Source organism: Macaca thibetana, chromosome 1 (assembly GCF_024542745.1).
Source record: "Macaca thibetana thibetana isolate TM-01 chromosome 1, ASM2454274v1, whole genome shotgun sequence".
Classification (NCBI taxonomy): Eukaryota; Metazoa; Chordata; class Mammalia; order Primates; family Cercopithecidae; genus Macaca; species Macaca thibetana.
Window position 1 is genome coordinate 123,772,724 of NC_065578.1, and position 13,579 is coordinate 123,786,302.

The window sequence follows — 13,579 nt, forward strand, 5'->3', positions numbered from 1 at the left end:
CCACTACACTCCAGCCTAGGCAACAGAGTGAGACTGCCAAAAAAAAAAAAAAAAAAAAAAAAAAAAAAAAAAAAAAGGCCGGGCGCGGTGGCTCAAGCCTGTAATCCCAGCACTTTGGGAGGCCGAGACGGGCGGATCACGAGGTCACCAGATCGAGACCATCCTGGCTGACACGGTGAAACCCCGTCTCTACTAAAAAATACAAAAAACTAGCCGGGCGAGGTGGCGGGTGCCTGTAATCCCAGCTACTCGGGAGGCTGAGGCAGGAGAATGGCGTGAACCCGGGAGGCGGAGCTTGCAGTGAGCTGAGATCCGGCCACTGCACTCCAGCCTGGGCGGCAGAGCGAAACTCCGTCTCAAAAAAAAAAAAAAAAAAAAAAAAAAAAAAAAGAAAGAAAAAAGAAAAAAAAAAGAAAAAGAAAAAAAAGATAACAAACTAGAAAAATGGATGGGAATTTCACAAAAAGGCAGAAATGGCTCATAAACATATGAAAAGTTATTCCCTATATGATAATCAGGAAAATGCAAATTTTAAAAGATACCATTTCACACCCACTAAATTGGCTTTTCTTTTTTTTCTTTTTTTTTTTTTTTTTTGAGGCAGGGTCTTGCCCTGTCACCCAGGCTGGAGTGCAATGGCATGATCATGGCTCACTGCAGCCTTGACCTCCTGGGCTCAAACAATCCTCCCACCTCAGCGTCCTGAGTAGCTGGGATCACAGGCACGCCACCACACCCAGCTAATTTTTTTTTGTATTTTTTGTGTAGACGGAGTGTCACCTTGTTGCCCAGGCTGATCTTGAACTCCTGAGCTCCAGCAATCTGCCCACCTTGGCTTCCCAAACTGTTGGGATTACAGGTGTGAGCCACAGCAAAAGTTTTAACGTCTGGCAATATTGAGGGTTGACATGGTAATGAATCAACAAAAGCTTTCATTCACTGTTGTGGGAGTGTAATTTGGTGTAACTGTTTTGGAAAATAGTTTAATATTACTTGGTGAAGTTGAATATGTGAGTATTTCAATTTACATTTAATATATCGGTAATTGCTCTCTTAGACATATGCCCAAAAACACAGGCAGTAAAGTTTATAGTCTCACTGCTTGCATTAGTAAAAACTGGAAATGATCCAATATCCACAAACCCTAGAATGATAAGTTGTGATATAGTCACTGGATGGAATGTCATAGATCAGTGGAAATTAATGAGCTACAGCCACACATATCCATTGGATGAACTTCAGAAAGTTAAAAAGCCAAAACACAGAAGAAAACATACAGTGCAATGCAATTTATAAATATTTAATGTCAGGCAAAACTGAACAATATATTGTTTATGGGTAAATACATATGTGGTAAAAATAATTAATAAAAAGCAAGAGAATCATGACCATAAAATTAAGGATAGAAGTTACCTATGATGAGCAAGGGAAAAGAGGTTTGGGAATGGTTGGTTGGCAGTTAGTAACACCTTACATAGCATCTAATTTAATATGCTTGTTTTCCAATGAATGGCCAGTCATTTCAATATATACTGCCATTTTCTTCTTCTTATAACTGTTTCCTTTTGCAGTTTTATCATATGCTTTTATTGTGTACTAACTTTCTTTGTATAGTTGGGTGTATTTCTGGACCTTAGCCTCTCTTTTTAAAAAATTTTAATTTTAGGTTTTTTTTTTTTTTTTTTTTTTTTAAGACAGAGTCTCACTCTGTCACCCAGGCTGGAGTGCAGTGGCAGGATGCTAGCTCACTGCAGCCTCAAACTCCTGGGCTCAAGTGATCCTCCCACCTTAGTGACCTGAGTAGCTGAGATTATAGGCGCATGTCACCATGTCCAGCTTGTTCTCTTTTGTTGATTCTTTTTGTCTATTTCTGCACCCATAACACAGTTTTAGTTAATGTAATTATATAGTACATTTTGAAATCTAATGCTGAGAGTCTTCTGTTACTGGTTTTATTAATTAAAATAATTATTCCTATATATGGAAGATTGTATTTTCCAAACGTGGCCACAATGTTTCTGGTTCCACACACTATTTCAGAATCTTACAACTTCCCTGTCAAGAGGTGGAGTCAGCCGAGCGTGGTGGCTCACGCCTGTAATCCTAGCACTTTGGGAGGCCTAGGTGGGCAGATCACTTGAGGTCAGGAGTTCAAGACAAGCTTGGCCAGCATGATGAAACCCTGTCTCTACTGAAAATAGAAAAATTAGGCTGGGTGCGGTGGGTCACACCTGTAACTCCAGCACTTTGGGAGGCTGAGGCAGGTGTACTACCTGATGTCAGAAGTTTGAGAGCAGCCTGGCCAACCTGGGGGAACTCCGTCTCTACTAAAAATACAAAAAATTAGCTGGACATGGTGGCGGGTGCCTGTAATCCCAGCTACGTGGGAGGATGAGGTGGGAGAATCACTTGAACCCAGGAGATGGAGGTCGCAGTGAGCCAAGATCATGCCATTGCACTCCAGCCTGGGTGACAGAGTGAGACTCCATCTCAAAAATAAATAGATAGATAGATAAATAGATAGATAGATACATAAATGAAAGAAATGGAGTCTAGTCCCTGTTTCCTTGAACCTGGGAAGGCCTTTGTGACTGGCTCAGTAATTGGAATGTGGTGGAAGTGATGCTGTGTGACTGCCAAGTGTCGGCTGGAGTAGGTGACACGCCTTCACCTTTGCTGCTCTCTCTTGGAACCCAGCTACCATGTTGTGAGGGAGCCAAGCAGCCATATGGAAAGGTCATGTGTAGATGTTCTGGCCCCAGCCCCAGCTGAAGGTCCGAGTGACAGAAGCGTGAGTCTCCAGACCTGTGAGTGAGTGAGCTATCAGATGATTCTAGCCTCCAGCCTTTAAGCTGCCTCCACTGACACCGAGCAGAGACAAGCTATTCCTTCTGAGCCCTGTCCAAACGACAGATTTGTGGGCAAAAGTGATGTTGTCATTGCTTTAAGCCACTAAGTTTTGGTGTAGTTTGTTACACAGCACTAGGTAACTGGAACACTATACATTCGCATTTCCGGTCTAGTTTTAGAAACAGCTTGTCAAGTTTCATAAAAAATCCTCACCCCTCTGAGGTAACGTGTTCTGATAAGTATCCTCCCGTATTCACTTCCATGTCATTGCAAACAGGACCACTTAAATAGAGGGGTTTTTTTGTTTTGTTTTTTGAGATAGAGTCTCGCTCTGTTGCTCAGGCTGGAGTGCAGTGATGCAATCTCAGCTCACTGCAACCTCTGCCTCCCAGGTTCAAACGATTCTCCTGCCTCAGCCTCCTGAGTAGCTGGAACTACAGGTGCGTGCCACCATGCCCAGCTAATTTTTGTGTTTTTAGTAGAGATGGGGTTTCACCATGTTGGCCAGGTTGGTCACAAACTCCAGGCCTCAAGTGATCCGCCCTCCTTGACCTCCCAAAGTGCTGGGATTACAGGCTTGAGCCACTGCGCCTGGCCTTAAATAGAAGTTTTTGTTGCTATTGTGGTTGAATTTGTTTTTAAAACTGGGGATTATACTATAGTTATAGAGTTATTCACACAACTCTACGATTACTTTTTTCCATGAACAATGTGTTGCACACATTCCTCTAGGTCAGATAGTATTGAGGGTAGAGAGTCTGCCACACATCAAAATCAGGAAGTCAGGGAAGGGACTCCTAAGAGCATGCCAGAGGATGGCACGGAGCAGATATCCAGAGCATGGAGCCAGCTGGTCAAACACTTGGAAGATGAAAGTGGGAGGGCTGGATGCAGGAATGCGAGAAGGATTCTCTGAGATGAGTGCAATTGCCCGATGCTGTCTTTTAGAGACTTACTGGAGAGCAGTGTGTGAGATAATGCTTGAAGGACCAACGATGGGATAGACATCTCCCAATGCTCTCTTATCTCCTTTGTCCTGACGGACTGGCAGTACAGCTTTTCTGAGGGTGTCCTTGAGCTCAACAAACTTTCTTTTTTTTTTTTTTTTTTTTTTGAGACGGAGTCTCGCTCTGTCGCCCAGGCTGGAGTGCAGTGGCCGGATCTCAGCTCACTGCAAGCTCTGCCTCCTGGGTTCACACCATTCTCCTGCCTCAGCCTCCCGAGTAGCTGGGACTACAGGCACCCACCACCTCGCCCGGCTAGTTTTTTGTACTTTTTAGTAGAGATGGGGTTTCACCGTGTTAGCCAGGATGGGCTCAATCTCCTGACCTCGTGATCCGCCCATCTCGGCCTCCCAAAGTGCTGGGATTACAGGCTTGAGCCACCGCGCCCAGCCTCAACAAACTTTCTAGAACCTTCTACATGGCCTTATAAGCCATGGTGTTGGCAGGAGATCCTAGGTGATATGGTAGACTTTTCCCACAGCACACTCCCCAGCTTTGCTATTCTTGCTCATCTAGCCTGGTTCTGGGGTGTGGGGTAGAATCTTTGTGAGTGCAGCACAGAGAAGTGGGTGCAGCTACTCAGGAGGCTGAGGCAGGTGGGTGGGTACCCTTTCCACATTGCTGGTGCCTGGGTTGTGTGTTACAGGAGGGCCTCTTGTTTTTGGAGTCGTTTCGGTGACATAGGGTTAGACATAATGAGAGGACGCCAAGATCAGGATAAACATGAATAGGATTTTAAGCTTTTATTGTGAAAAAGATTTCTTTCTTTAAAAAAATTAATTTTATTGTGTATATTTAAGATATACATAATGTTACTATAGTGAAGCAAATTAATATATACATCATCTCACACAGTTACTCTTTTTTTTGTTTTTGTTTTTTGGGAAGAACAGCTAAAAACTATGAAAAATTTCAAACATGTAAGAGGAGAAGGAAGAATGTAATCAACACCCACATACTGCTTGACCACATCCTGCTTGAATGATCGTCCACATCTGACCATCTCTTTTTTTTTTTTTTTTGAGACAGTCGTGCTCTGTCGCCCAGGCTGGAGTACAATGACATGATCTCCACTCACTGCAACATCTGCCTCCTGGGTTCAAGGGATTCTCCTATCTCAGACTCCCTGGTAGCTGGGATTACAGGCATGTGTCACCACACCCGGCTAATTTTTTGTATTTTTAGTAGAGATAGGGTTTCACCATGTTGGCCAGACTGGTCTCGAACTCCTGACCTTGTGATCTGCCCACCTTGGCCTCTCAAAGTGCTGGGATTACAGGTGTGAGCCACAGCGCCCGGCCCCTTTTTACTTTCTCTCTCTCTTTTTTTTTTTTTTTTTTTTTTTTTGAGGCAGAGTCTCGCTCTGTCGCCCGGGCTGGAGTGCAGTGGCCGGATCTCAGCTCACTGCAAGCTCCGCCTCCCGGGTTCACGCCATTCTCCTGCCTCAGCCTCCCGAGTAGCTGGGACTACAGGCGCCCGCCACCTCGCCCGGCTAGTTTTTTGGATTTTTTAGTAGAGAAGGGGTTTCACTGTGTTAGCCAGGATGGTCTCGATCTCCTGACCTCGTGATCCGCCCGTCTTGGCCTCCCAAAGTGCTGGGATTACAGGCTTGAGCCACCGCGCCCGGCTCTTTTTTTTTTTTTTTTTTTTTTTTTTTTGAGAAGGAGTTTGGCTCCCGTCGCCTAGGCTGGAGTGCAGTGGTGCAGTCTCGGCCTGCAACCTCTGCCTCCTGGGTTCCAGCGATTCTCCTGCTTCAGCTTCCCAGGTAGCTGGGATTACAGGCACACACCACCATGTCTGGCTAATTTTTGTATTTTTAGTAGAGATGGGGTTTCACCACGTTGGCCAGACTGGTCTCGAACTCCTGACCTCAGGTGATCTGCCCACCTTGGCCTCCCAAACTGCTGAGATTACAGGCGTGACCCACTGCGCCTGGCCCTGATCTTTTTTTGTTTTGTTTTGTTTTGTTTTGAGACAATCTCGCTCTGTTGCCCAGGCTGGAGTGAAATGACATGATCTCGGCTCACTGTAACATCAGCCTCCCATGGTCAAGAGATTCTCTCGCTTCAGCCTCCTGAATAGCTGGGATTACAGGCATCTGCCATGAAGCCCAGCTAATTTTTGTATTTTTAGTAGATAACGGGGTTTCACATGTTGGCCAGGCTGGTCTTGAACTCCTGACCTCAGGTGATCTGCCCACTTCAGCCTCCCAAAGTGCTGGGATCACAGGCGTGAGCCACCGCGCCCGGCTGAGCCACTGCACCTGGCTGATCATCTTGTGTTATCCATGCCTTCCCACTCTAAATTACTATAATGCAGACATTCATTATATTGTATCATCTTTAAATACTTAGGTATTTACAGTAAATAATTTAATGTGATTAAAAAACAAAGACTCTCTTTTTAAATAATGCCCAATGCCATTATCACACCTAAAAATAAAAAATTATTTCTCAATATCATTACACATCCAGTCACTGTTCACATTTCTCTAGTTTTCTCAAAAACTGTATTTTTCTCTTGATAGGTTCAAATCAGGATCAGCAAAGGTCACACACTGCATTGTATTTGGTTCGGTTAATGTGTTTCCCAATTCTTTCTAATCCATAGTCTGTCTCTCTCAATGGGTCTGTTGAGGAGACAGGTCATTTGCTCTATAAGATTTCCCACATTCTGGATTTTTATTATTGTAGTGGTGTGTATTTGTTTGTTTGAGACAGGGTCTGGCTCTGTCACCCAGGCTGAAGTTCAGTGGCATGATCACAGCTTACTGCAATCTCCACCTCCTGGATTCAAGCAATTCAAGCAGGATGATGGGTATGTGGACGTTTATTACATTCTTCCTTCTCCTCTTGTATGTTTGAATTTTTTCATAATTTTTAGCTGCTCTTGCCAAAGAAACAAACAAATGAGTAACTATTAGAGGTAATGTGTGCCTGTGGTCCTAGCCTCAGCCTCTGGAGTAGCTGGGACTGCAGGCACATGCCACCATGCCCAGCTAATTTTTGTATCTTTTTGTAGAGAGGGATTTTTGCCATGTTGGCCAGGCTGGTCTTGAACTCCTGAGTTTAAGTGATCTACCCAGCTTTGTTGCGGGAAGTCAGGGACCCCAAACGGAGGGACCGGCTGAAGCCGTGGCAGAAGAACATAAATTGTGAAGATTTCATGGACATTTATTAGTTCCCAAAATTAATACTTTTATAATTTCTTGTACCTGACTTTACTGTAATCTCTGAACATAAACTGTGAAGATTTCATGGACACTTATCACTTCCCCAATGAATACCCCTGTGTTTTCCTATGCCTGTTGTTACTTTAATCTCTTAATCCCGTCATCTTCTTTGTAAACTGAGAAGGATGAATGTCGCTTCAGGACCCTGTGATTGTGTCAACTTCACAAATTGTTTGTAGAGCATGTGTGTTTGAACAATATGAAATCTGGGCATCTTAAAAAAAAGAACAGGGGCCGGGCGCGGTGGCTCAAGCCTGAAATCCTAGCACTTTGGGAGGCCGAGACGGGCGGATCACGAGGTCAGGAGATCGAGACCATCCTGGCTAACACAGTGAAACCCCGTCTCTACTAAAAATACAAAAAATTAGCCGGGCGTGGTGGCGGCGCCTGTAGTCCCAGCTACGCGGGAGGCTGAGGCAGGAGAATGGCGTGAACCCGGGAGGCGGAGCTTGCAGTGAGCTGAGATCCGGCCACTGCACTCCAGCCCGGGCGACAGAGCGAGACTCCGCCTCAAAAAAAAAAAAAAAAAAAAAGAACAGGATAACAGCGATGTTCAGGGAACAAGAGAAGTAACTTTGAACTGGCCGCCGGTGAGACGGATGGAACAGAGCTATATTCCTCCTCTTTCATAAGCAAATAGGAGAAATATCGCTGAATTCTTTTTCTCAGCAAGGAACATCCCTGAGAAAGAGAATGCGTCCTGAAGGTAGGCCTATAGACGGCCCCTTTTAAGGTGTCCCGTCTTTTATGGTTGAAGCTGATGGGATGAAATAAGCCCTGGTCTCCTATGGTGCTCCCAGGCTTACTAGGATGGGAAAATTCCCACCTAATAAATTGTGGTCGGACAGGTTACCTGCTCTCAAACCCTGTTTCCTGATAAGATGTTATCAATGGCAATGTGTGCCGAAACTTCATTAGCAATTTAATTTCTCCTCATCCGGTGGTCCTGTGATCTCACCCCGCCTCCATTTGCTTTGTGATATTTTATTACCTTGTGAAGCATGTGATCTCTGTGACCCACACCCTATTCGTGCACTCCTCTCCTTTTGAAAATCGCTAATAAAAACTTGCTGGTTTTACGGCTCGGGGAACATCACGGATCCTGCGGACATGTGATGTCTCCCCCGTACACCCAGCTTTAAATCTCTCTCTCTTGTGTTCTTTCCCTTTATTTCTCAACCCAGCCGAGACACTTAGGAAATAGAAAAGAACCCACGTTAAACATCGGGAGCGGGTTCTCCCGATACAGCTTGGCCTCCCAAAGTGCTGGGACTACAGGCGTTAGCCACCGCGCCTGGCCTATAGTATTTTTAAACTTGTTCTTCTGTTCCTTGTATCTCCTATAAACTGATGAGAGACCTAGAGGCTTGATCAGACTCTTTTTTTTGAGATGGAGTTTCGCTCTTGTTGTCCAGGGTGGAGTGACTGCAGTGGCGCAATCTCGGCTCACTGCAACCTCCCGGATTCAAGTGATTCTCCTGCCTCAGTCTCCCAAGTAGCTGGATTACAAGTATGTGCCACCAGGCCTGGCTAATTTTTTGTATTTTTAGTAGAGATGGGGTTTCACCATGTTGGCCAGGCTGGTCTCAAACTCCTGACTTCAAATGATCTGCCTACCTTGGCCTCCCACAGTGCTGGGATTACAGGCGTGAGCCAACACACCTGGCTCCCTTTTTTTTTTTTTTTTTTTTTTTTTTTTTGAGACTGAGTCTCATGCTGTCACCCAGGCTGGAATGCAGTGACATGACCTCAGCTCACCAAAACCTCCACCTCCCATGTTCAAGCGATTCTCCTGCCTCAACCTCCCAAGTAGCTGGGACTACAAGTGCACGCCACCATACCTGGCTAATATTTGTATTTTTGGTAGAGATGGGGTTCGCCATGTTGGTGAGGCTGGTCTCGAACTACTGGCCTCAAGTGATCCACAAGCCTCGTCCCCCCAAAGTGCTGAGATTACAAGTGTGAGCCACCATGCCCGTCCCTTTTGCTCGTTTTCTAACTGGAGTGTTTGTTTTTTTACTGTTGAGTTTTGTTTTTGTTTTTGTTTTTGTTTTTTTTGAGACGGAGTCTCGCTCTGTCGCCCAGGCTGGAGTGCAGTGGCCGGATCTCAGCTCACTGCAAGCTCCGCCTCCCAGGTTTACACCATTCTCCTGCCTCAGCCTCCGGAGTAGCTGGGACTACAGGTGCCCGCCACCTCACCCGGCTAGTTTTTTGTATTTTTTTAGTAGAGATGGGGTTTCACCGTGTTAGCCAGGATGGTCTCGATTTCTTGACATCGTGATCCGCCCGTCTCGGCCTCCCAAAGTGCTGGGATTACAGGCTTGAGCCACCGTGCCCGGCTTTACTGTTGAGTTTTTAGAGTTTTTCATGCATTCTAGATACAAATCTTTTGTCAGATATGGCATGAGTCCTTTAGACATAGCCCCAGTTGTCTTTTTTTTTTTTGGAGACAGAGTCTCGCTCCGTCACCCAGGCTCGAGTGCAATGGCGCGATCTTGGCTCACTGCAAGCTCCGCCTCCCAGGTTGAAGTGATTCTCCTGCCTCAGCCTCCTGAGTAGCTGGGATTACAGGCGTGTGCTACCATGCCCCGCTAATTTTTTTATTTTTAGTAGAGATGGGGTTTCACCATTTTGGCCAGGCTGGTCTCGAACTCCTGACCTCGTGATCCACCCTCCTCGGCCTCCCAAAGTGCTGGGATTACAGGCGTGAGCCACCACTCCTGGCCGCCCCAGTTGTCTTCAGTAGTTTCCCTGCCTTTAGGTATGGCAATTGCTCTTACCAGAATGAACAAGATGAATGGGATGGAATATTGTTGAGTGGAATTTTAAGCTTTTAGGAAGAGATAGAAATGATGTAGAACTACATTATCCTTTCTCATTCTGAAGAAGTTTGATTATTGAAGAGAACAGGGCAGAGACTAAGGAGAGAAACTTATGGTAAAACCTTGTAAATCCCAAGGCTCCCTGTAACTCCCTACTCATCTTGAGCACTTCCTTTATATCCATTTATTCATTAAAGCATGCTAAGTGCCAACATCCAAGCTAGGTACTGGGAATTAACAGAGAGTTTCGATTCAAACAGACATGTGTTTATGATGAGGTTAAGTGCAGCAGGCTTTGTGGGTGTTAAGATGGGCCCCTGGCCTGGAGGAGCCAGGGAAGGAGGTTTCCCAGAGGACATGGAAATCTGGCTTGGATGGCAGGTGAGGCAGAAGGAGGGAATCGGGACTCCAGTTGAGGTGGACGTCTCAGAGAGTGTGTTTAAAGGCCTCAAAGGGAAAGTATGGTGTATTCCTGGGGTGGTGAGACCATACTGGGGGTCCTAGGCTGCTCCAATGTTTAAAAGAAAGATACCTTTTCAGAAGACTGAAAAGAATGTAAGTCAATACCTGAATGTTATTTAACATTGTCTAGGTAGAGAATAAAGGAGTCAGTAGAATTACCATTTGGGCTGGGCACGGTGGCTCATGTCTGTAATTCCAGCACTTTGGGAAGCCGAGGTGGGCGGATCTCTTGAGTTCAGGGGTTCGAGACCAGCCTGGCCAATATGGTGAAACCCAGTCTCTACTAAAAATACAAAAAGTATCCAGGTGTGGTGGCACATGCCTGCAATTCCAGCTACTTGGGAGGCTGAGACAAAAGAATTGCTTGAACCCAGGAGGCAGATGTTACAGTCAGCCAAGATTGTGCCACTGCACTCCAGTCTGGGTGACAGAGCAAGACTCTATCCAAAATAAAATAAAATAATAATTACCATTTGGCTGCTGTCTCTAAGGGTCCTGACATTTCTATTAGATTCCTTCTATAAAGAATTGAGCCAGGTGTGATGCTTACGTTAGGCTGCAGCGAGCTGCAATTGTGCCACTGCATTCCAGCCTGGGCACCAGAGTAAGGCCCTGTCTCAAAAAAAAAAAAAAAAAAAGAAAAGAAAAGAAAAACGAATTGAAGGCTGGTCATGGTGGTTCACTTGTGTAATCCCAGAACTTTGCAAGGCTGAGGCAAGATGATCACTTGAGCCCAGGAGTTTGAGACCAACCTGAGCAATATAGGGAAACTTTATCTTGAAGAAGAAGAAAGAAGAAAAGAAGAAGGAGGAGAAGGAGGAAGGAAGGAGAAAAAGAGGAAGAAGAAGAAGAAAGAAGAAGAGGAGGAGGAATAAGAAGGAGGAGGAGGAGAAGAGGAAGAGGTGGAAGAGGAGGAGGAGGAGGAGGAAGAGGCAGAGGGAGAAGAGGAAGAAATGAAGAAGAGGAAGAAGAAAGAAGAAGAAGAAGAAGAGGAAGAGGAGGAGGAGGAGGAGGAGGAGGAGAAGCACCTAGCACAGGGAAAGGAGACATCTCTGAGTAAGGTTCTAAAATACCATCTGGGTGAGGAGACAAGAGTGCCATGGCCTGGCCTGTTGGATTGGTTCACCATGGTGTTCTTAGCCCTCCTGTGTGTTAATGTTTCTGTATTCTAGGTAGAGGTGACACATTTAACCTCCTGATATGGTTTGGATCTGTGTCTCCATCATATCTCATGTTCAGTGGTAATCCCTAGTGTTGGAGGTAGAGCCTGGTGGGAGGCCTCAAAGGTATTTCAGAGACCTTTGCAGCAGCTCCTCCCATCACAGGTCCAGAGGCCTAGGAGGACTGAATGGTTTTGTGGGCCATGTCCAGGGCCCCCCTGCTCTGTACTGCTCCCTGCATTCCAGCTGCTCCAGCTCCAGGTGGTGGCTCAAAGGGGCCCAGGTGTAGCTTGGGCCACTGCTCCAGAGAGTGCAAACCTAAGCCTTGGCAGCTTCCACGTGGTGTTAAGCCTGAACCTGTGCAGAGTGCAAGAGTTGAGGCTTGGGAGCCTCCGCCTAGATTTCAGAGGATGTATGGAGAAGCCTGGGCTCCAAGCAGAAGCCTGCTACAGAGGCAGAACACTTATGGAGAACCTTTACTAGGGTGGGGTGGAGGAGAAATGTGGGGTTGGAGCGCCCACACAGAGTCCCCACTGGGGTGCTGCCTAGTAGAGCTGTGAGAAGAGGGCCACTGTCTTCCAGACCCCAGAATGGTAGATCCACTGCCAGCTGGCACCCTGCAGCTGGAAAAGCCACAGGCACTCAACACCAGCCCATGAGAGCAGTCATGGGGGCTGAACCCTGCAAAACCACAGGGGCAGAGCCCAAGGCCTTGGGAGCCCACCCCTAGCACCAGTGTGCCCTGGATTTGGGACATGGCATCAAAGGAGATTATTTTGGAGTATTAATATTTAACAACTGCCCTGCTGGGTTTTGGACTTGCATGGGGCCTGAAGCCCCTTTCATTTGGCTCATTTCTCCCTTTTGGCATGGGAGTATTTACCCAATGCCTATACTCCCATTGTATCTTGGGAGTAACTAACTTGTTTTTTATTTTACAGGCTTATAGGTGGAAGGGACTTGCTTTTTCTCAGATGAGACTTTGGGCTTCGGACTTTTAAGTTAATGCTGGAATGAATTAAGACTTTGGGGATTGGCCGGGCACGGTGGCTCAAGCCTGTAATCCCAGCACTTTGGGAGGCCGAGATGGGCGGATCACGAGGTCAGGAGATCAAGACCATCCTGGCTAACACGGTGAAACCCCATCTCTACTAAAAAATCCAAAAAACTAGCCGGGCGAGGTGGCGGGCCCCTGTAGTCCCAGCTACTCGGGAGGCTGAGGCAGGAGAATAGCCTAAACCCGGGAGGCGGAGCTTGCAGTGAGCTGAGATCCGGCCACTGCACCCCAGCCTGGGTGACAGAGCGAGACTCCGTCTCAAAAAAAAAAAAAAAAAAAAGGCCGGGTGCGGTGGCTCAAGCCTGTAATCCCAGCACTTTGGGAGGCCGAGGCGGGCGGATCACAAGGTCAGGAGATCGAGACCACAGTGAAACCCCGTCTCTACTAAAAATACAAAAAAAATTAGCCGGGCGCGGTGGCGGGCGCCTGTAGTCCCAGCTACTCAGGAGGCTGAGGCAGGAGAATGGCGGGAATCCGGGAGGCGGAGCTTGCAGTGAGCCGAGATCGCGCCACTGCACTCCAGCCTGGGCAACAGCGTGAGACTCCGTCTCAAAAAAAAAAAAAAAAAAAAAAAAAAGGCCGGGCGCGGTGGCTCAAGCCTGTAATCCCAGCACTTTGGGAGGCCGAGACGGGCGGATCACAAGGTCAGGAGATCGAGACCATCCTGGCTAACATGGTGAAACCCCGTCTCTACTAAAAATACAAAAAACTAGCCGGGCGAGGTGGCGGGCACCTGTAGTCCCAGGTACTTGGGAGGCTGAGGCAGGAGAATGGCGTAAACCCGGGAGGCGGAGCTTGCAGTGAGCTGAGATTCGGCCACTGCACTCCAGCCTGGGCGACAGAGCGAGACTCTGTCTCAAAAAAAAAAAAAAAAAAAAAAAAGACTTTGGGGATTATTGGAAAGGCATGATTGTATTTTGAAAGGTGAAAAGGATGTGAGATTTGGGAGGGAGCAGCAGCAGAATGATATGGTTTGAACCTGTGTCTCCAAC